This window comes from Euprymna scolopes, chromosome 28 (assembly GCF_053919585.1).
Source record: "Euprymna scolopes isolate OS-2025 chromosome 28, ASM5391958v1, whole genome shotgun sequence".
Lineage (NCBI taxonomy): Eukaryota > Metazoa > Mollusca > Cephalopoda > Sepiida > Sepiolidae > Euprymna > Euprymna scolopes.
This window is the reverse complement of record NC_136509.1, coordinates 9998123-10020409: the sequence shown is the minus strand read 5'-3', so window position 1 is coordinate 10020409 and position 22287 is coordinate 9998123.

Sequence of the window (22287 nt, the reverse complement as noted above, 5' to 3'; positions counted from 1 at the left end):
TATATATATATATATATATATATATATATATATATATATATATATATATATATATGTATCTATGTATCTATGTATGTATGTATGTATGTATCTATATTTAGTGACATAAACCACAATAGACAATAAATAATAGATGTTAGTCCACGTTGTACTTGATGTTCGTGTCCGTTCAGGTGAAGTGTAAATAGACTCGGCATCCATTCAGCACAAAATGTACTTCTTTTTTTTATCCTATTCATTATCACTGTCAACTTCTCGCCCCGCTAAAGAAGATTCACATTTATGACATCTTTCGATTTTCTGACTTTTTGTAACAAAATAACCCCCAACAGATGCGAAACTAACATTTACACAATACAAGGTGGATCAACAAAACAATAGCAAAAAAAAAAAAAAAAAAAAAAAACAGTGAATACAAAGAAGAGCTACGGCGGAGGAGTAGAGGCAACGCCTTGATATGAAAGTCGTCGTTGTCGTCGACTCGCGCCGAAATACAAACCTGAAAAATAATCATCTAAACCAATATTTGTCAATTGTTGGCCAGCAAAATTAGGGCAACAATGAAAACCAAAAAAAAAAAAAAAGAAAGACAAATTTTGGATTTGGGGCACGTTTCTTATGCACGAACGGTTGATTTCGTGATGCGCGACTCTCTTTGCAATCTTCATTCGCGATACATGATACCTGTCCATCTATCATATTTATTTTTGGAGAATATGTAGAGATAAAAAGAAAGGGAGAATAAAAAAGGGAGAGAAAAGAAAGACATATAGAAAATGCGATATATAACTATTTATTATTTAAACATATAAGCTATGGACACATGCTTCGTCGTTATACGTCGTTATACGACTCAGCGCAGCTGAACCTACCAGGGATCGAATCCAAGACCCAAGTAGAGCTATGAAACACGTGTCCGTGGCTAGTATATTTTAAACACATATGTATATATCGCTCCCGATCTAGCAGCAACACAAGGAAGAGAGAAAACTATTTCTAATTAGCATTAAGATAATGTATTCGTTTCGTAAAAGTACCACAGGCAAAGCAACAAATAAATGTAACATATATATATATATATATATATATATATATATATATATATATGTGTGTGTGTGTGTGTGTGTGTGTGTGTGTGAACTAGCTGTGAGGGGCACCCGGCTTTGCCGGTCATAAAATAGGCTTAAATAGGACATATTCATTTGTCCAGATTTCGTATATATTATTACACAGTGGTAATTTCAAAAGTAAAATAAAAAGTATCTGTCTGCCATCAGCTAGAATCGAAACTGAAAGCAAAGCTGTAGCATTCTAAGCTGGTGACGTTACCACTTTACCAAGGTGACACGCATGTGAACTGATAAAAATAAACAAGGATGAATGTACAAAATGTATAACGATGTTTTCAAATAAATAAACTCTAAAAAAAATGTGCAATAAATAAACTCTAGAATAAGAAAATCGAAATTAAAAGTAAAATAATTCGCCCCGAACCATCCTTCACCTACCTTTATAACAACAACAAAAAATATAAAGTTTCCCTCAAAGAAAAAGAAAAAGATAACAACAACAATCGCCCCCGATGATAATTGGATGCACCGATAGAATGCGATTGAGTAAAATATCGCTGAACAACAACAACTTTTGGGCGCCATTTTATACAATATGCCTGCTGAAATAAATAAAGACCGTTCGGCGAATGGAAAAGATATCAAGAAAATCCGAAAAAAATAACTCTGTCGTGTTCAATCAAACGTGCTTGAATATATATATATATATATATATATATATATATATATATATATATATATATATATATATATATATATATATATAATGGGGCTCCTTCAGTCTTTAACAGGCTATGGTGTCTGCGCGTGAAATTTCTTTTAGGCAGGAGGTGCGCAATCTCCAACCACACCTCTCCTGAGTCAACATTGTTAAATACCAGTGGCAAGTGAAGTACAGGACGACTGGAAACAAATGCAGAGATAAGCGGAGAGCACATGCAGCGCCTAGAGTTCCCAAATTGTCACCCATCTGGTACTAGCCAGGCTCAACGTTGCTTAACTTCGGTGATATATATATATATATATATATATATATATATATATATATATATATATATATATATATATATATAAGCCCACTCATTTACTTGAAACAACATATAAAAAATTTATGACCTTTAAATGAGTTTTGTGTTTACATTATACAATCCTCGATTATTTTGTAATTAAGTGCAAATTCATACGATTAACCGAATTTAGCTGAATCAAAAGCTCGACTTGATCGTATGTATTAAACGGTCCAATAACCAGGTGGATTTGATGAAATGATAATCCGCATGAATCCGTTTATTATTTTGACTGAAAATTTTAATCGAATAATTGCTCCTTTCGTGTGTAAAATAAATTATCTTGAAAATTTGTGAATGATAACGTCGCACAAAGTAACGCTATATTTTATCGTAGCCGTGCAAGCCGTTAATTATAAAGACTAGCACAAAATGTGTATTAGTCATGATTCTGGGGCCATAGCTGCTGCATATCGCTATTATTTAAATCCGTCTCACCGCAGGACGATGTGGCACGGGTGGTGGAGGAGAATTAAGCCAGTGCCCCTAAAGGTCAGTAGTTGAAAGTACCGAAGCTGCGCTTCTAAGAAAAAGAGCACTCTGGCATTTTCTAAAAATTGCTTGGGCAGTCCCAACTAGACTATGATATATCCGTAATTGGAACGAATAGCCAAAATAATGACGCGAATCACTTTCGCATAACATTTAATTTAGTTTTATGATTGTTGTCTACTGTGTGTGTACGAGTGAACGTGTGTTTTTTTTTATTCTCTTATCAGTTTGTTCAGGCTGGGGATGAAGCATCCTACCGGATGCCATACGTTCGCTCGCTAACTCAAATACTCCAACTGAGAGTTTTTTTTATGATTTTGACCGCCCCTTTAAATGCAATTCTTTGAATCTCTCTTGCACTTGGTTCACCGGGTATATTTACCAGGTAATTTATGAAATTTTTTCATAATCCCAGTTGTCTCTGGAATAACTGAAATAATAGAGATCTTCTAAAAACCCCAGTTTCTTCTGATGTCGTACATAAGACGTAGTATTTAGTTATATCTTTCTTTGCAGCTTTATTTAACCTAGCACCCTTTTACTAGGTTTGCCTCTTTCTCTTTCTTCTCTTATCTCCTCATGCTAGGTTTTCTTGGTTCGTATCTCTAAGAATTAGGCAATCACAGTGGATCGCGTATGACTTATTTTCAACTGTTCTTTCTGGTAAACATGTTCCCAGGATTTGCTGCTGCATTTGATATTCAACATTTTATAAATCGTCTAGTGGAAATATTTACAAACTCCACTGTGTCAGATCGTATGGTAGCAATCCCCTAGCAGAACCTTACAGTTGATTGTCAGGTGACTATTTCTACATAACAGAACCAGTACCTACTGCCATTGCTTAGACCACTCAATTTCTTGGTCTTGGCCAACCATTATAATTCTCTCCTGATACTATTGGAACGATGCTCTTTTCAACCAGTCTAAAGAGCCTTATTAAGCTATATAGTCCCATGTGAATTCATCCAGAAAATACTTGGCACACTGTTGATTGGCTCATTCTTTCAGTTTTTTGCGATGGACGTTCTTCGTGCATTTTGTTGACTCGTTTGGGCGATTTCTGTAGCAGACTTGTTTTCTAATTCTGTCTCCTTAGTGAGACGGTCTTGACCAAAATGTTTGACCGATGTCCTGATGGACGTAGTTCTGTTATAGTATAATAATTGTTATACGCCACACTTAGGCCTCTTTGGGTAGAGCACTGTCGTAAGTCATCTCACCCGCTACTTAATTGGCTGAAAAATGTGAGGTTCGCTGTTTGTTTGTAAACAAAGCGGTGTCATCACTATAAAAGTGGTGAACGAATGTTATATATATATATATATATATATATATATATATATATATATATGTATGTATGTGTGTGTGTGTGTGTGAGTGTGTGTGTGAGTATGTGTGTTTTTTATTTTTTATTACCGTTTTATATGTTTGGTAACATATGTTTCGGATGTTGGACCGTGTTTACGATCTAACAGCCTCGTCAGACCTTACAGAAACATGTATATATATATATATATATATATATATATATATATATATATATATATATATATATATATATAGTGATAGGACGATTCAAATATTTTTCTCGAATCCAATTAATATATATATATATATATATATATATATATATATATATATATATATATATATAGAGAGAGAGAGAGAGAGAGAGAGAGAGAGAGAGAGAAATAAAAAGGAATTATGTGTTCATCGACGTTTCGTCATTATTTCGAGACTTCCTCTGGATGAATTAGATTAAGAAACAGAAACATCCGTACAAATATTTGAAAATGTTTCACGGGCAAAGTGTGACGCTGTTCTATTTCAGAAACGGAAAACGACGTTGGAAATTCAAAAAAGGAGAGGAGCTTGCGTTCTTAAAGAGAGAGTGATGTTTAATAACATCATATAGTCGGTAATATGTTTTTAAAACATATGAACACAGTTAATATTCTGTCTGGAAAAAATATGTTTTTTTTTAAATAAACATATAGGTGTGTAACAGAATATTAACATATATATATATATATATATATATATATATATATATATATATATATATATATATATATATATATATATATATATATATATATATATATATATATATCGCAATGGTGAGAAGCCTTGACTCTCATTTGGGCGATCGGGTTTCGATGCTGGCTTGAGGCAGCTGCCTGTCTGTATGCGGATGACATTATATATATATATATATATATATATATATATATATATATATATATATATATATATATATATATAATAGTACTGTTGTGTGTTGAGCATATTGGGAAGTGATATACAAATTAGCATTAGCGTATTAAGCGAGTCTCTTTGTGCAAACAAATTGAGCTTAGGTATTTAAACAATGTCAAAACTTTGTTAATTCACTGCCCGTGTAGCAACAGCCGAATTGTGCAACGTTCAGAAGTTCCGACTGTCGTTTGGGCGGTCGAGATTTAATCCTGAGTTGAGGTAGTTGCTTGTCTTGCTGTGTATGTGGATATATATATATATATATATATATATATATATATATATATATATATATATTATATATATATATATATATATATGTTTTTCTCATAATTGTGTTGTACTTTTAATGTATTGCGCATTATTTGGATTCTTCGAACTACAGTTCTTATCTTGCGTGTTATTTTCACAACGTTTTGGTAAATGTAACCTGTTGAACTGGAAATCTACACCGAATTCTTGCCAGAAATCTTTCATGGGGGTTACATGCTCTCATTCTGTCAAGCATAACCGATTTGGAATCTTAAGTAATTCGCAAATGTATTTTGAGTATCAACCACACTGAGGATTTAACCACTAACCCCCAGAAGGGTGTAACTTACAGCTGAATTTTATCAAGTATTTTATCAAGTATTCCGTTCGAAATTCCGTGAAGATTCCCGAGTTCGACGGAAAGATTTTCGAGTTCGACAAATAGATTCCCGAGTTCAACAAGACACACCTGAAGAAGATCGGAGGTTACATCCGTCGAAACACTGTAACCTACAACCTGATAATAATCGAAATAAAACGAATTATCAAACCTCAACTGAAAGAATATTTATTTCATATTTTGAAAATATTTCGTTTAATATTCATTATCTAAAACTTGTGTTTCTTACTGAAGCGAATTATACTTTTGAAGCGAAGCGATGGGAATACGAAGAACATGGTATGTCTGTTGATTGAATTATCAAAATATATTAAGACTAGCGCGGGGAGAAGCGCTCGGCTTTGCCCGGGCGTAAATATGCTTAAATGTTGTATTTTAATTTGTCCAGATTCCGTATATATTATTTTATTAAAGTCCAAAGTATTTGGGTGCCATCAGTTAGAATACGGCACAATCACGTTGACACACCAGTTCTCGTCAGCTCACCGAAGTTAAGCAACGTCGAGCGCGGCCAGAACCAGATGGGTGACCATGTGGGAAGGCGGGGTGCTGTATGTACCACGAGGTAAACACCAGGTTGGGAAACTGGCGTAGTCTATCCTTCTCTTGAGGGTAGATGGGCTTGTCTTAAACCGTGGCAAGCAACCCACCTAGTGCTAGCGTCACGATAAAAAATACCCTTGATGGCCCTAGCCCACCTCCCCCACACGGGAGGACCTTTGTGGTCTTCGGGCTAAGATCAAAGTGTAGTATCTATTCCGGCAGATGCTGCAATCAAAGACCATTGCCCTTGTGGCAATCTTCTGGTCCATGTAGGGGCAACCCTACATGGGCTAGTTGGCAAATCACTATTCAGCTCCCATTTCCCACCTCTTGGGAGCTGGACCCCTTTTCCCTTCCCCCTCCCCCTCTCTCTCTTTCCACATTAAAAAAACGGCCTTGTGCCTAATTTGCTCAGTGGGGAAGCAAATAAATACAGCCCTAGCTAAGCATCAAGTACTCAGCTGCGGACCAGATTCGAATTACACTACAAACACATGTAGTGAGTTCAATCTCTGTTGCGGCAGCATGTTACGTTTCGTTTTAGAATCGAAACCGAAAGCAAAACTGTAACATTCAAAGCTGGTGACGTAACCACTGTACCAACGTGACAAATATATGAACTGATTAAAAATTAAAAATAAATGATGAATTTACAAAATGTATATAATGATTTTGTTCAATTCTTATCTCTTTTTGACCCATTAAAAAACGATCTGTAAAAAACATCTAATCATTTGATTAACCCTAGTGCCACTCTGCTACTTTTAGTTTCGGTGGACATAGGGTTTGGAAATATGGAGACAGACAGACATATAGCCTTTTATATATTAGATTAGCCTGGGTGCCCGGCGTTGCCCGGCTGTTTGGAGTTCTGTGCTGAGCAAAAAAAAAAAAAGTGGTAGTCGGCAAGCAGGCTCGAACCCGTAAGGCGAAGGAGGAAAAGAACGTGAAAAAAGAAAAACATGGCGTCCTTGCTGTCGCGCCTATTGCCAAACCGGAACTAACGTAGGTTTAAATTTAGGCTAGTCAATCGAAAAGAGGGGATTTCTTTTCGAAAATATCAGCGAAAAAAAGAGACCCCTCCCTGTAGAAAAGTCCCCGGTTGACAATGAAGGAATTAATCTTTTTGCCAATTTTTCGATATTTGTCGTCCGAACGGTTGGGCTTCAAAATGATGCCGATCTTGTGAAAATCCGTCGATTCTGTCGAAAGTTTTAGGCAGGAATACAAACATACATACATACGTACATACATACATGCATACATGTATGCATACATTTAAACAAAAAGGTGATATTTATGTTATTAACTAGCGGGGGTATCCGGCGTTGCCAGGGTGTTTGGAGGTGTGTGTGTGTAAGGGGCGTATAGTAAAGAATAAGTGAAGTAATAACATTGTTTAAATATTAAAAAAAAACGATGTTAAACTTCTTTTAAAAATCGGAAAAACTTCCCCTCCCCCCCAAAAAAAACAGATAACAAACGTAAAACTTCTTTAAAAAAGGAATCGGAAAAACAAAAAGCAAAAATAAGGAAAAAATGATGAACGTATTCGGAAAAAAAAACACAGCGAAAAGCGAAAAAAAAATGGCATAAATAACCCTTCGATTCGGTTAAGTCCATGGTGCGTTTCACCCAGTAGAAAACATTGAACGAAAAGGAACGTTAAAATTTCATTCCAGTTTTTTTAAGCAACTACAAAATGAAAAAAAGCGAAAAAAATGGCATAATTTTTTTCTTACATTTTCACCCGAAAAAAGGCACATTGCCACTTTGATGTAGGGGGCTACTATCAGGGGCAACAACTAATGGGGTACTATGTAGGGATTTGGGCAGCAAGATGTCGGTTCATGTTACACTTGAACTTCTGCACGTCAGTACAGTTGGGGAAGCAGGGACCTAGAATGGAATTCCAGAGTCTAGCGTTTCTGGGGAAGAAACTACTGGAGTAAAAAGATCTTTTACATCTAGGGATCTCTACACTGTGGGGGTGGGATTTAGCAGCCCGTCGGGTTTGTCGAGGGTGTTCACGTCGTGGGGGCACAAGTGCTTGCAGTTCGTCAGAGAATTCATCATTGAAATACTTGTAGAACAGGCAGACGGATGCTACATTTCGTCGATGGGACAGAGGCTGAAGCTCAGATGTCAGTTCAGGGCCTATCAGATTTGCGACTCTCTTTTGAACCTTGTCAAGGAGCGAGAAACTAGTAGCAGATGCACCAGCCCAAATATGACAATAATACTCCATAAATGGGCGAATGGTGGCCTTAAAGAGGTACAGGATACTTTCGGGTGTTAGTAGTTGTCTAGCACGGTAGAGATAGCCCACCTTCCTTGCAGCGGCCCTGTCAATGCTTTTAATGTAATTGTTCCAACTCATGTTTCATGTGAACATTAGGTCAAGGAGTTTGAAAGATGTACTCTCAGATAAAGAGTCGTTGGCTATTGCTATAGGTGGTAGAGAAGGTTTCTTGTAATTATTGAATGAAACTAGTTTAGTCTTCGCAGCATTGAACGTGACCATCCATTTTTGTCCCCATTCCACTACAGATTGGAGGTCTTCTTCTAGTGTTTCTGCCATTTCTTTAGATATGCGTTTATTTGTTTTCCTGTCGTGCCTGTTATAGACTGTGGTGTCATCAGCATATATACCCATCTCAGAGGCAATTTTGTCGGGGAGGTCATTTATGAATATCAGGAACAGTAGAGGTCCAAGGATAGACCCCTGAGGCACTCCCGCATTTATATCATATTGTTTAGATGTACGACCGTCGAGGACAACCTGGATTTTTCTCTTATCTAAGAAGGATATAATTATGTTAAGTATTCTACCAGTGATACCGTATGATCTAATTTTCCTAAGGAGACCCTCATACCATACCCTGTCAAAAGAATTAGATATATCTAAAGCTACCGCTCTGTCCTCCCCCGCTTTGTCCAGTGAATGGTATATACGTTCAGAGATTACTGTTAGGATATCTGCTGTGGAACGGGCTTGTCTAAATCCATATTGTTGGTCAGTCAGAAGTTTAGCATCTGCAAGTTGATGGACTAGAGCATGGTTAATTAAGATCTCAAATATTTTGGAAAAAAGTGGGAGGAGGCTAATGGGGCGATAATTTAATGGGTCAGTTCTTTCACCAGAATTCTTGAATACTGGTACCACAGAAGCAGTTTTCCAACAGCCCGGAAAGCAAGATTCATTAAGGCATTTGTTGTAGAGTTTGGAGAGAACTGGAGCTACTTCGGCTGAGCATTTTTTAATAGCACAGCTGGGATGAGATCGAGTCCACATGCTTTTGAAGTGTCAAGATTTTTTATGATAGCATGCACATGAGCAGGGATGATTTTCAGATCGTCTAGTGTGGCGTATGTCCGCATAGGAAAGTCAGGTAGGGCTGGTTGGAAGGGTCCAGTGTGGAGTTTGAGGCAAACCGACTGGCAAGCATGTTAGCCTTGTCGGTTGCTGAGCAAACAACCTCATGATTGTTGGTTAGCGGAGGAATTGTTGATTGCGTATTATTTACTACACTGTTGTAGATTTTCCAGAAGTCACAAGTTCCTAGTTTTTGTGCTTCGATTCGGTTAAGGCTATGGGTCGTTTCGCCCAGTAGAAAGCATCGAACGAAAAAGAACGTTAAAATTCCATTCCATTTTTTTAAGCAACTACAAAACAAAGCGAAAAAAATGACATTATAACCCTTAGATTCGGTTAAGTTCATGGTGCGTTTCACCCAGTAGAATGCATAGAACGGAAAGGCACGGTAAAATGCATTCCAGACCGGTGTTCCTTCGTAATTATCCCTTTTAAACGGTCCCGGAAACGGTGTAAGTGGTGGTGGGGGAAGGAGGAATTAATTAGAGAGCAAAAATTTTACTACTTCCATTGATTTTACCCGATTGTAACAGCTAACTCTCAGCAGAAAAAATATAGGAATCTACGATTATCGAGGACGTGGAGTAGTAATATCCCTATAACACACCTCAGATATTGTGTTGCAGTGTGTGCATATTACATTCGCATGAAATGTCTTGATTTTTAATCCTATTAACGTCAAAATCATAGGGGAAAATAATTTAATTATATATATATATATATATATATATATATATATATATATATATATATATATATATATAGGGATAATATAATCGATAACGACTAATTAGCATTGTTTTCATCTCTATTACAATTGTTCAAGCAGGACAAAATTAGTTTTATCTGCCAAAATCTGTAACTCTGAAAAAAAAACATTCTTTAAATACTAGAAAACCGCTAATACGCTCTGAAGCTATCAAGTCTTCATTTTCGTCTCTAGTCTTACAGAGAAAGTATGTAGGAGTTATCTAATTCATATACGGTCTACAATTACATGCATATCGCGGGGAGATGACGCCGATAGGTTTTTGCAGTTCTTGCAAAGAGTGTGAACGCCCTAATACATGCAACATGTAGTTTCTAAAATGGTTTCCTACCTGGTACTGACCAGGTTCAACGTTGCTACTTTTAAGATGTGTCCATTCAATATGGGCGATAAAATCTGCTTTTTTTTTTTTCAAAGGAGTCCCTACGATCATCGTCCCAACAACAAAGGTAATTTTAAAATACCGTTCAAAATATTCTATATTTAAGTTGATGGATGTGTTGTTTGCCTTCAGGTCAAAATATCGTAGATAAATAATTTTAAAATGATTTATTTAGATGAACAAATATCGTAATTCATGTTTAAGTTTCTTGTTTCTTTCTGAGGATCACGTGACAATAGTGCTTACTGCAATAATGTATCACAGAATTCTAAACGTTAAAGCCTCTTCAGCGAGGGAGGGCGTATCTTCTTTTTTGAATTGTCTTCTGCCATCGTAAGTATTAGGACACCTGCTTGGCGCTAAACTCCCTAGGAGTTAATCTGTCGATTGTTGTTTCTGTGGTTTAGGGTTTCGTCCCTTTAATGACTGGCCAGCGTGCGTGATAGTATGGTAGTAACCGCTGTCTGGACGACATTATACTGTTTAATTAAGGAAATATTTTTTACTGCTTTTTTTTTTTTTTTTTTTTTTAGCCTCTAGAGCTTAATAAGTTTGTTTCCTCTACGTTTTATCCATACTCTCGACACGTTGTAAGTCATATAAATAAACAGTGGAAGATAAGGAGCGTCGACGTCGTCGGTTTCTTTCCCGGATGATTGTGGTTTCGGGTTGCTTGACCATTGACGACTATTTGGGTTTACAACCCACAACTGTTCCAATATGTCTTGGGCGTGTAAACAACTAAGAACCCCCGCATCGTTTGTGATGATTTGGATCGAGGCAGATGAGAGAATTGGAGATAGATTTGGGGTCATGAAAATAGTAGAAGTTTTGGGAAGAAGGGAGGGGGGAGGGTCTTAAAGGAAAGCAACAGCATCTGAAGATGTGGGAACACGATGAGGGTAAGTAAAATACGGACGAAGTTATTTTTAAAACGAGTCCTTTCAATCTTGGCGATAAAATTAGTTTCGTCCGCAAAAATTTGCAATCATGAACGCCAACAGTTTCCTATTAAAAAAACAGATGCTCGACACGCGAAACATCTAATCCGAAATGAAGCTAATAAATTTTCCTTTTTGTCACTGTTATTGAAATAAACAACGTTATTCACCCAAGGCGGGTTTAACCTGCTTTTCTCGAAAGAGGAACTATTTAAGGAATATCTACTTTACAAGCGGTCTCCAACCGCATGCATATCTCGGCCAAGGGAGATGACAATGTTAGGTTTTGTGCAGTTCTGGCAGAGATTTTTTTCGTTTTTATACATACAATGTCTAGTTTCTAAAATGGTTTATCACCAGGTATTGACCAGGTTCAATGTTGCTAAATTTCGTGGATCTTATGAGAACCGATGTGTGAACGTGAATTAGCGGACTCTATTGTTACGAGTATCAAATACTCTATTTTGATAAGTTATAACAAATATTTTGCATTTTATAACCCTGTTAGCGGGGAGGGGGGATTTTTCCGATCGTAAAATACGCTTAAATATGATATCTTAATTTGTCCAGATTTCGTATATATATTATTATAGAGTTGTAATTTATAAAGTAAAAAATAGTATTTGGGTGTCAGCAGCTAAAATCGAAACCGAAACCAAAACTGTTGCATCCTAAGCTGGTGACGTTACCACTGTACCAACGTGACACGCATATAAACTGACTAAAAATTAAAAACTGAAAATAAATTAAGATGAATATACAAAATGTTTAACGACTTTTTTTAATTTTGACTCATTTTTTTACCCCTGAAAAACCGGCTAAAGACCCATAAAAAAGAACGGTCTGTAAAAAATCCCATCATTTGAGGCCCCTAGTGCGGCTGTGCGACTTTTAGTTTCGGAGGAGATAGAGTTTGAATATATAGGTACAGACAGACAAACAGACAGACAAACATAATGAGCTTTATAAATTAAATTACAATGAATCAAGTAAGAAAAAATAAGTTTTTTCTGTGGAAATTTCCAATTATGAACACAAGTTTTTTTTTTACTTACCAGAAAAAGGGTGCTCGACACGCGAAACATCTTATGCGTATTGAAGCTCGTAAGTTTTTGTTTTTGTTTCTATTGTTACACATATTGAACACTCTATTTTGATAATATAATCGATAAAAACTAATAAGCACTTTTTTTACGACATAATTACAATGGGTCAAACAAATAAGATCTTTTTTATATATATATATATAAAAAAAATTCCATTGAGATACTACATCTAAAACTGATATTTAAAAAAAAATGTCGAAGTGCGGTAAGAAAGAAATATGTGTATAGATGGTTATATTTTCTGATGCTTTTGTGTGTGTGATTTTTATGTGTTACGATTGACCAAAGAATCCAAATATACCATAGATGTAATAAACAGACAAGCTAAAGTGTTCGACTGGAATGTTCCAGCGAAAGTTTGAGATACAGTCAGGGAAGCAGATAGTTGGAAGGGGATCCCAAAGTCGAGCTGTTCGAGAGGGAGTTTAACAGTGAAGGGGTGTGATTTTGTTGCTAAGCGAGTTTGTCGGGGATATGTATGTCGAGGGGTTACAAAGGCAACTAGCATTCATCAGAGCACATTCCATTAAAATATTTGTAAAATAGGCACAGAGATGCAACATTGTGGAGATGAGACAGAGGTTGGAGTTTAGTTGACAAAGTGGGACCTATTAAATTAAAAACTCTTTTTGTGCCATATCCAAGAGAGAAAGACTAGATATAGCAAGAATACTCCATGCATGGGCGAATGGTTTTACAGAGACAATTGGACGTGGACGTAGGTGTTGGGTCATGAAAACAGAAAGGGGCGAAAACTTATGGTGAGGTGTAAAGAGTGGGGACAAAATTTCAGATGAGAGAAGCTAAAATACGAACAAAAACATTTTAAAAGACGTGGCCGTTCAATCAGGGCGGGAAAATTACTTTCATTCGTGAAAATCTTTAATTATAAACACAAGTTCATTAATTACTAAAAACGAATGTTCAACACGTCAGATATCCATGTGTTTTGAAACTAATGTTTTCGTTTTCATCTCTGTTATTAAAATAAACAGCGGTATTCACCCTAATCGAGTTGACCCGGCTTTCCCTAAAGAGAATATATCTCGGGAATATTTATCACGGTTTCCAGTCGCATGAATATCCCAATCAGGGGAAATAGTTATGTTAGGTTTTTGCAGTTCTTGCAAGGAGGTGTGGCTTTATTTTGCTGCTGACCAGTTTGAATGTTGCTTAACTTTGTTGATCTAATGAGAACCTGTATGTCAACGTGAGTATATTGTACTCTATAGTTATACATATCGAACCCATCATTTGCATAACATAAGCGATAAAATTGTTTAGCATTTTTATCTCGCCATTAAAATGGATAAAACAGGGGAAAATTGAATTTTTCGACATTTTTAATTCCGGAAGAGTTTCCGATGGGTGGCTGTTATGTACAACTCCTGGGCTTTATAATTTTGCAGGCAAAGAGCAAAAAAATGTTTCTCGTGTTGACACGAAAAATTATGTGCTGGGATACTAAAAGATTCAATATTTTTATTGAGCAATTCTGGTTTCTGATTGGTTGATAGCAGAACATGGCTCCATTTTATTCGCCAGTTCCTATCGGCAGTGTCTTTAAGTAGAACCTTCCAGCTTCCGGTGATTAAACCTTCCTCATTATAATAAAATATATTGCAACAAACTTCATCTGTGAAAATCTGTAATTATGAATATAAGTTCTTTACCTACTGGAAAACTGATGCGCGACATGCGAAACATTTATTGCGTTTTGACACTAATGAGGTTTCGTTTTTTTTCGTGTTACGCATAGCAAAAATTTGTTTAGATAATATAAACGACAAAAATTGGTATAAGATACGGAAAAAATGAATTTTTAAAAATTTGTCCATTCAATCTAGGCGTGAAAATTAGTTTCATCTGTGAAAATCTGCCAAGTTCGTTACTTACTAGAAACAAGCTGATCGATACGCGAAACATCTAGTACGCTTTGAAGTAAGTTTTCGTCTCTGTACTAATATATATCGAACACTCTAAGTAGTATATATATATATATATATATATATATATATATATATATATATATGTTCAGCTTTGTTGCGTGTGTATGAAATAAAATATATGTATGTATATTTATATATAGAAAAATACTGGGCGCAGTGCCATTATAATTAATTATTGCGGCATTTCTTTTCATTTCTTTAGTTTTAACATATATTATCTAAAAAAAAAAAAGTAAGAACAGAACAGAAATCAAAATACACTTCTAAAGTATTTTTCTCCTCATATATATATATATATATATATATATATATATATATGTATACATTCTCCTTATATATATATATATATATATATATATTTCTCCTTATATATATCTATCTTTTTGTCTTATTTGTGTTATATATATATATAGATGTATACATTCTCCTTATATATATATATATATATATATATATATATATATATATTTCTCCTTATATATATATATATATATATATATATATATATATGTATATATATAACACAAATTAGACAAAACGAGAGTATATAAGGAGTGAGGTATAAAATACTTATTTACCCACCTCTATAGGGGAAGGAAAACACAATTTTATCAAAATGTTCTGTTTTTTTACTCATCAACTTATCATACTGTGGAAAATTACCTATGTAAATGTCTATTTGGAAATTCTAAAACGCACCCATATAGCAATAATAAAACATATATGCCTATGCGGGATCGGATTTTGCATACAAAAGTATTTGATGAAGCTGCAAGTAAGTCAAAGATCTTACTTGATAACAAAAAGTGAAGCAGAGGAAATATGGTGAAGAAAAAGGTGATTACACGTGAATGGATAGTCTGGTGAAAGGTAAATAACCCAATGGCGGTAAAATCGAAAAATATAACTCCAAGAAAGTTAATTGAATTTCCATTTGCACAAGTAAAATCCAAAGAAATCACGTAATTGGAAAATGGTCTAAAGTAATCCAAAACGCTAAAATCCATGGAATAATTCACAAATATGTACAAGGAAAAGATGGGAAAATTCCAATAATATTAATAAAAGAAAAATAAGATATGCGTTTGACACGGCTACCGAGACATAATGTAAATAAGAAAGATAAAATAGAAAAGCAAATGTCAAAATAACCCAGACAAAAATATGTTAAAAGGCGCGAAAAAATATAAGGCAAAAATAGGTCAACTGAAATGTACAGGTTATTACTTACTAAATGTCAGCAAGAGTTGTAAAAAGACACTAAATGGAAAAATAAAAAAATTAAAAATGAATAAATAAAAAATAAAATATGAAATAAAAACAAACATTTTTTAAGTGGAGAGGTTGGTCGGTATCTGCAAATTCAGGATAAAGCAAGTAAGTATGTAAGTAAATGCATATAGTAAAATATAAGTAAATATACACACAGGATATTAATGTGTAGGTAGATTGATATATTAGATAGATAGGAATATTTAAAGATTAAAACAGAAATTGCAGATAAAAAACCGGCCAAGCAAAGAAGAAATAAAGAATTAGAATAAAAGATTATTAAATTATAAAGTATTAAGAAAGTATGTAGAAAAAACGATAAAGTTAAAGAAAAATTATATCTATCTAAAAGGTTAAATTAATAACTATGTAATTTCAAAATTACCATAATTAAATTTGGACATGTTTACAGAAAGAGATCAGTTCGTTTTTAGAATTTATTATATTGTTACTTTGAGGGGAAGTAATTATAGTTATAGCTTCGGTTGTGCAGAGGGGACATGATTTAGAGCTTGGGGTATAAGATTTAACTTTTTTATTATAGTCCATTTGATTGAGAAGGGGGTATTATTTGAGTTAAGTTTTTTAATTAAAGTGGTTAGAGAAGTACCTTGGTTATTATTATAATTATGGTTGTTAAAAGAAGAAATGTGGTTTGATATTCTTTTCTTAATTAATGTTGAAGTAGCGCCGATATATGTATGTACATTATTAAAAGCTCGAGGTCTGGTAATAATATTAATTTGCTGATTTGTATTAGTTAAATGGTTGGAATTTTGTTCATTGTGTTCAACAAAAGGTGGGACAATGATTGTACGAGGACTATTTTGGAGGGGATAATGAGTGTTGTTAGTGTTAGGATGGCTGTTAGGAGAAATATTATTAATCTCATTATTATTATTATTATTATTATTATCATTATTATTATTATTATTATTATTATTATTATTATTATTATTATTATTATTATTGCTAGTTGTATGATTGTAGATGGAGGAGCTGCTCGAGTGGTATATTGGATTAGTAACTATATCAGATGGAGGATGGGAAGAAGGATAACTTAAAGACGAAATATTAGTGTCTTTTATGGGAGGATTGCGTGGGAGCTCAGTAATTGTGCATGAATATATAACATCTTTATGAATGCAATCATTATTGAGTTGGCAAAGATGTTAGTTATTACAATTACAGTTAGTTTTGGGTTTAATTATTCAAGCAAATATTATTAAATGCAACTATGATTTATGATTCAATTTTTTTAATTTTTCGATTTTCCCTATAATCATTTTTGCATCAAAATGAAAAATATTAATAAAAGTTCCATAATTGTTGCTTTCACGAGCGCTTTCGATTCGTTCACGAATCATCATCAGGTGGGGTTTAAAAGTGAAAACTAAAATATACAGTAAACGGCGATAAGTTAAAATATATAGAGTCGATGAAAATTCGATTAAAAATATAGGTCGAATAAAAATTCGAGTATTAAAATCAGCAGGTTCGCAGACACCGTTAAGAAAGGCCGTTCAATATGAACTACGCAAGATATTTTAGAATATATAATATGAATATTATAGAAATATACTTGTAGTATATGAACTAACGAGATATATATATATCTATATATGTGTGTGTGTGTGTGTGTGTGTGTGTGTAACGAAATCAAAGGTGGTGCAGTGTTTACCTGATGTACACAATGGTTAACTTTAATCTAATATGAATATCAGTATTTATATATCGATATTTTAAATCCAAACCACATAAAAAAGCTCAATACACACACAATAGACAGTAGAGCTTGTTATAAGAGAAAATAAATTAAAACTGTAAGTTGGAATTTGCAATCAAATTCATTGTTCGACTGAATACTCCAAAAAACAATTTACAAAGTCCGTATTCCACGGAGTTTCAACTTAAATGTACTATATATCTATATATCTATATATCTATATATATATATATATATAGTAATTTATAAAATATATATGGCGATTAAGCTACACTTTTATATATAAAAAAAAGAAAAAAAGAGCAGAAATGAGGAAAATCGTCTGCCTTAAACCACTAACCTAGTTCTAAAACAGATCCTTTGTTCGATAAAATGCATGCCCATTGGCTGATAGGAAGGGGCGCGGTGGATACTAGAAAGCTGATTGGCTAACTAAAATCCTCAACATATATAAAAACGAGAAACAACCACAGAATTCGCGCATAAGCCTGACGAATCCTATAGTGGATGAAACGCCGAATATTCAGTGTAGCTTAATCGCCATATATATTTTATAAATTACTAACTAGCTCTACCTACGTATTGAGCACTTTTGAAGTAAATTCTTAAAGTTTGCACATAAATCTATACTTTCGTATATTAATTTTATGTGAGTAAATGAAGTAGTTATATTATATATATATACGTATATATATATATATATATATATATATATATGCATATATATATATATGCACTAGACTACCCGTGACCCGTTGGGTCAGTATGTTATATTAGCTATGGAATTCATGTATGAACGTAACACTTGTGACGTAACAGAAACACTTGGCACTTGTGACATAACAGAAACATTTCTATGAAAGTATATTAAAATGAAAAAAGAATATAGATAGATTTCTATGAGTCGTTCTGTTTATTATAATTGATTATTTTTTGGGGAAAAATTGCAATTACTGAATTATAAGTGGTTGGCCATACTTATAGGTAAATGTGCACTGAACAGATACCATAATACTTATTATAGTTAAATTCAAATTTTGGTATGTCTGCTTCTTTTTACATTGTTCATTTCTGTATTACGTTTAATTTATCTTAAACCCCACTCTTCCCATGTTAAATAATAATTTCTATATAATAACATTAATATTTCAGCGTCCCAATTGTTCTTTTATTTTTTGTTTATTTTAAACCCTACTCTTCCCATGTTAGTAATAATTTCGAAATAACAACATTAATATTTTAGCGTCCCAATTGTAATTTTTTTTTCGCGTTTAAATTATCCAAATAAACAATTGTTTATACTGTCTGCTTTTTTTTACATCGTTCATTTCTGTATTACGTTGAAGTTATTTTAAACCCCACTCTTCCTATGTTAAATAATAATTTCGAAATAATAACGTTAATATTTCCGTGCGCAGGTAAAAGAAATCTGCAAAAGAAGCGATTTGTGTTTATTTGTTTACGTTGTTATGGGTTAATGTTTATGTGCGCATGCGCAACCGGATGTCATAAACCGGAAAGTGGGTTACATACATCCATCGTTACAAGATCATTTGAGTTTTATAATTATATATACATATATATATATATATATATATATATATATATATATATATATATATATATTCTTTAATAATATTTTTTTAACCAACAATTTTAATATATTAAAATTCGGTAAATGTGTGTGTGTGTGTGTGTTTTATTTCAATTTCTTTTATTTTTCTCTTCAATAACATTTAAAATCTTCACGTTGTAAGGGAGATAAGAATGTTTATTACATTCGTATCAATTTACCAATTTCTCTAAGTTTTTTAGGCATTCAAATATTAATATTTTGACTTTAGTATTTATTAACCACTGTCGTTTAAATTTAAACTTATAATTAGAATTATGTCAGAGTTAATAGATCGATCTGAATGAAAGTGTGAGAAAAAATTTTAAAATGATCTGGGTTGCATTTACTTTATTTTCATATCTTTTCTATTATCGATATTTATAAAGAATTCGATAGGATCATACTTTTCTCTAAAATGAACAAAACTGGTGACGCTAACGATATTGTTAACAATACGATCTGAAACCTGAAGGTTCAGAAATTAGATCCAGTTCATGCTATAGAAGTACTTTAACCAACTCCACAATTTACCTTGTATCTAAATTTTTGCAAATATTTTGGACTAGATTGGAATTCGGTTTTTTCATTTCTTGTTTCTAAACCAGCGAACCTGCTGCAACGCTTCATTCAATTGACAGGCAGAAAGAAATCATGTCGCTTAAGTGTGAGACGGATGGATAACACCAACGAGGAATGAGAAATAAGGGTAGACAGACGGAGGGGAGGGGGATGATAAACAAAAAAAAATTAACAGACAAAAAAGAACAAAAATTAAAAAGATAAGTGAACCCCATTCGAAACATATAATAGATTGTGGGGTAATGAGATCACCGTTCTCCAATATAAACTGGATGCAGCCAGTACCTTTGTGATAAACAAGCGAGTGCTATGTATTTTTGTTGTTTTTGTTTTTATTCAAACAAGGCATATCGCAACTTTGACGTAAGGGAATATTTTTTGAGTGCCTTTTTTTACATGGGGGTCACCACTTATCAAGAAGGCCACTCAGGGATAAGGGTTATTGCGTGTACTGTAATCAATGAGATAGTATTGTAGTAATCATTAGTATCGGGGGTTTTGATAGAGTGTCTTACTTAAGGGGGCGGTTTGTCAGGAGTTTGTTTATGTTGGACTTGAAGACGTCCAAGTTGTAGTCAGGTGGGAAACAAGCAAACGGCAGAGAGTTCCACTGGCGTGCAGTTCTAAGAAAGAAGCTTTGCTCATGGAATCTACGTTTGGATTTAGGCACAGATAAAGATTGGGGAAAATTATTGACAATAGTTTCAGCCTAATATGACGTGGCGAAATTTTATTGACCAGGTTTGTGTAGCGAGGCAGTCAGTCATGTGACAGCGTGTATGATATGCTAAGTGCAAGATCAAGAACAAAGGACACCTCTGCTGACCGATAAATATATCCGAGTATCCATTCCAGAAAGCAAATATGGATATTTCAGGAATGTATAGAAAAGCCATTTAAGGGAATCAGTATTTCCTGTGTTTCATGGGCTGTCTAAGGGATCAGTCGGAAACTTTAAAGATTCTGAATAAAAATTCGCAGACAATGTCAGATGTGATTTTAAGAGGGACATTCTGCATGTATAAAGTACCTAAACAGCTGTTCACGGACATTGTACCAGAGAATGTGAACCGGGGTTACTCGTCAGTATTTTATTTCTATTATTCTTCAGGTATATTTTCGAACTCAGAAATCTTTCTGGCGCAAGAGCCGTAAAATAACGAGTAAACTACTGGGTAAAATTCAGTTCTAAGTAAAACTTTTCTTTGAGGTTTAAGGTTCAATCCTTAGTGTGGGCAATATTAAGTATACAACTGCAAATTACTTTAGAGTTCTACTGTGTCACGGCTGACGGAACAAGCGCATGCTAACGTCACGGATTAAGTAAAGTATTCCCTTCGAAATTTTGAGAATAGTTCCGAGTTCGTCAGAAAAATTCCCAAGTTTTACAAGATACAACTGAAGAAGGTCGGAGGTTACGTCAGTCGAAACACTGCACGAATAAATGAGATGATTAGCCTGAATAATCCAAATAATACAAATTATCTTCGTCTCATAAATTCAGAAAGATGGCGTCAGTATTTCAATTTATTATTACTAACGTAAATATGAAATGCTTCTACCGGATTTCAGCCAATGTGTTAGTTAAGCTGACCAAAGGGAGTCAAGAGAATTGGAATGAATATTTGACCCAGCCACTGACAATTCACTATGAATGAGACTTCTATATTCTCGCTGAATTATTTGCTGTTTGGATGAGATGTCGTACTATTGGTTGACAACCTTTTTAAGAGATACATAGGAGAGGATCACACTAGTTCGATTCTGAAGCAACAGATGAACTGTTCGCTCAGGTGAGTCGAAGGATCAAAGAAGGAGAAATGCCAGGTAAGACCGAACCGGCAGGAGGTTCATCCTCTCGTTTAAAAAGGTAGGGTAAATTGAACCATGAGACCCGAGATTTGATGAACTGAGGTGATGAAACAGTAATTTTTGCATAAATACATATACGTCTGTATGGGTATACATGTAAGTATGTGTGTATGTGTGTGGGTATGTGTATGAGTATGTGTGTGGGTATACGTATGTGTGTGTGTGGGTACGTGTGTATTTGTAAAACTGTACTCTTTTGTGAAATATTATTTTTTATGTACACTCATCTTACTTTTAAAATAAGAAGCTCGATGTTTGTTAAGACATGACAACAGAGCATGTATGAATAAATAATATTATTTCTAGATTCCAAAGTCCAAGGTTTTATTCATTTTTTCCTAAACAAAAATCTCAGTACATTTTACAAAGATTTTGGAAAAATCAAAAAAAAAAAAAAAACGTCATAAATTTCTCCAAAACAAAAATGTGTAATGATGTAACAGGTGCAATTTCGACAGAACACAAAAAAAACCCACATTTCAAGTTGTGAATTTTTTAAAAGAAATGTTGTCATTGTCTGCCATTTTGCCTTATCACGGAGGAAATACAAATACTAGCTGTTCTATGTGAACGCAATAGATCTGTAAAACGTATCGAATTCTTTGTTTTGGAAC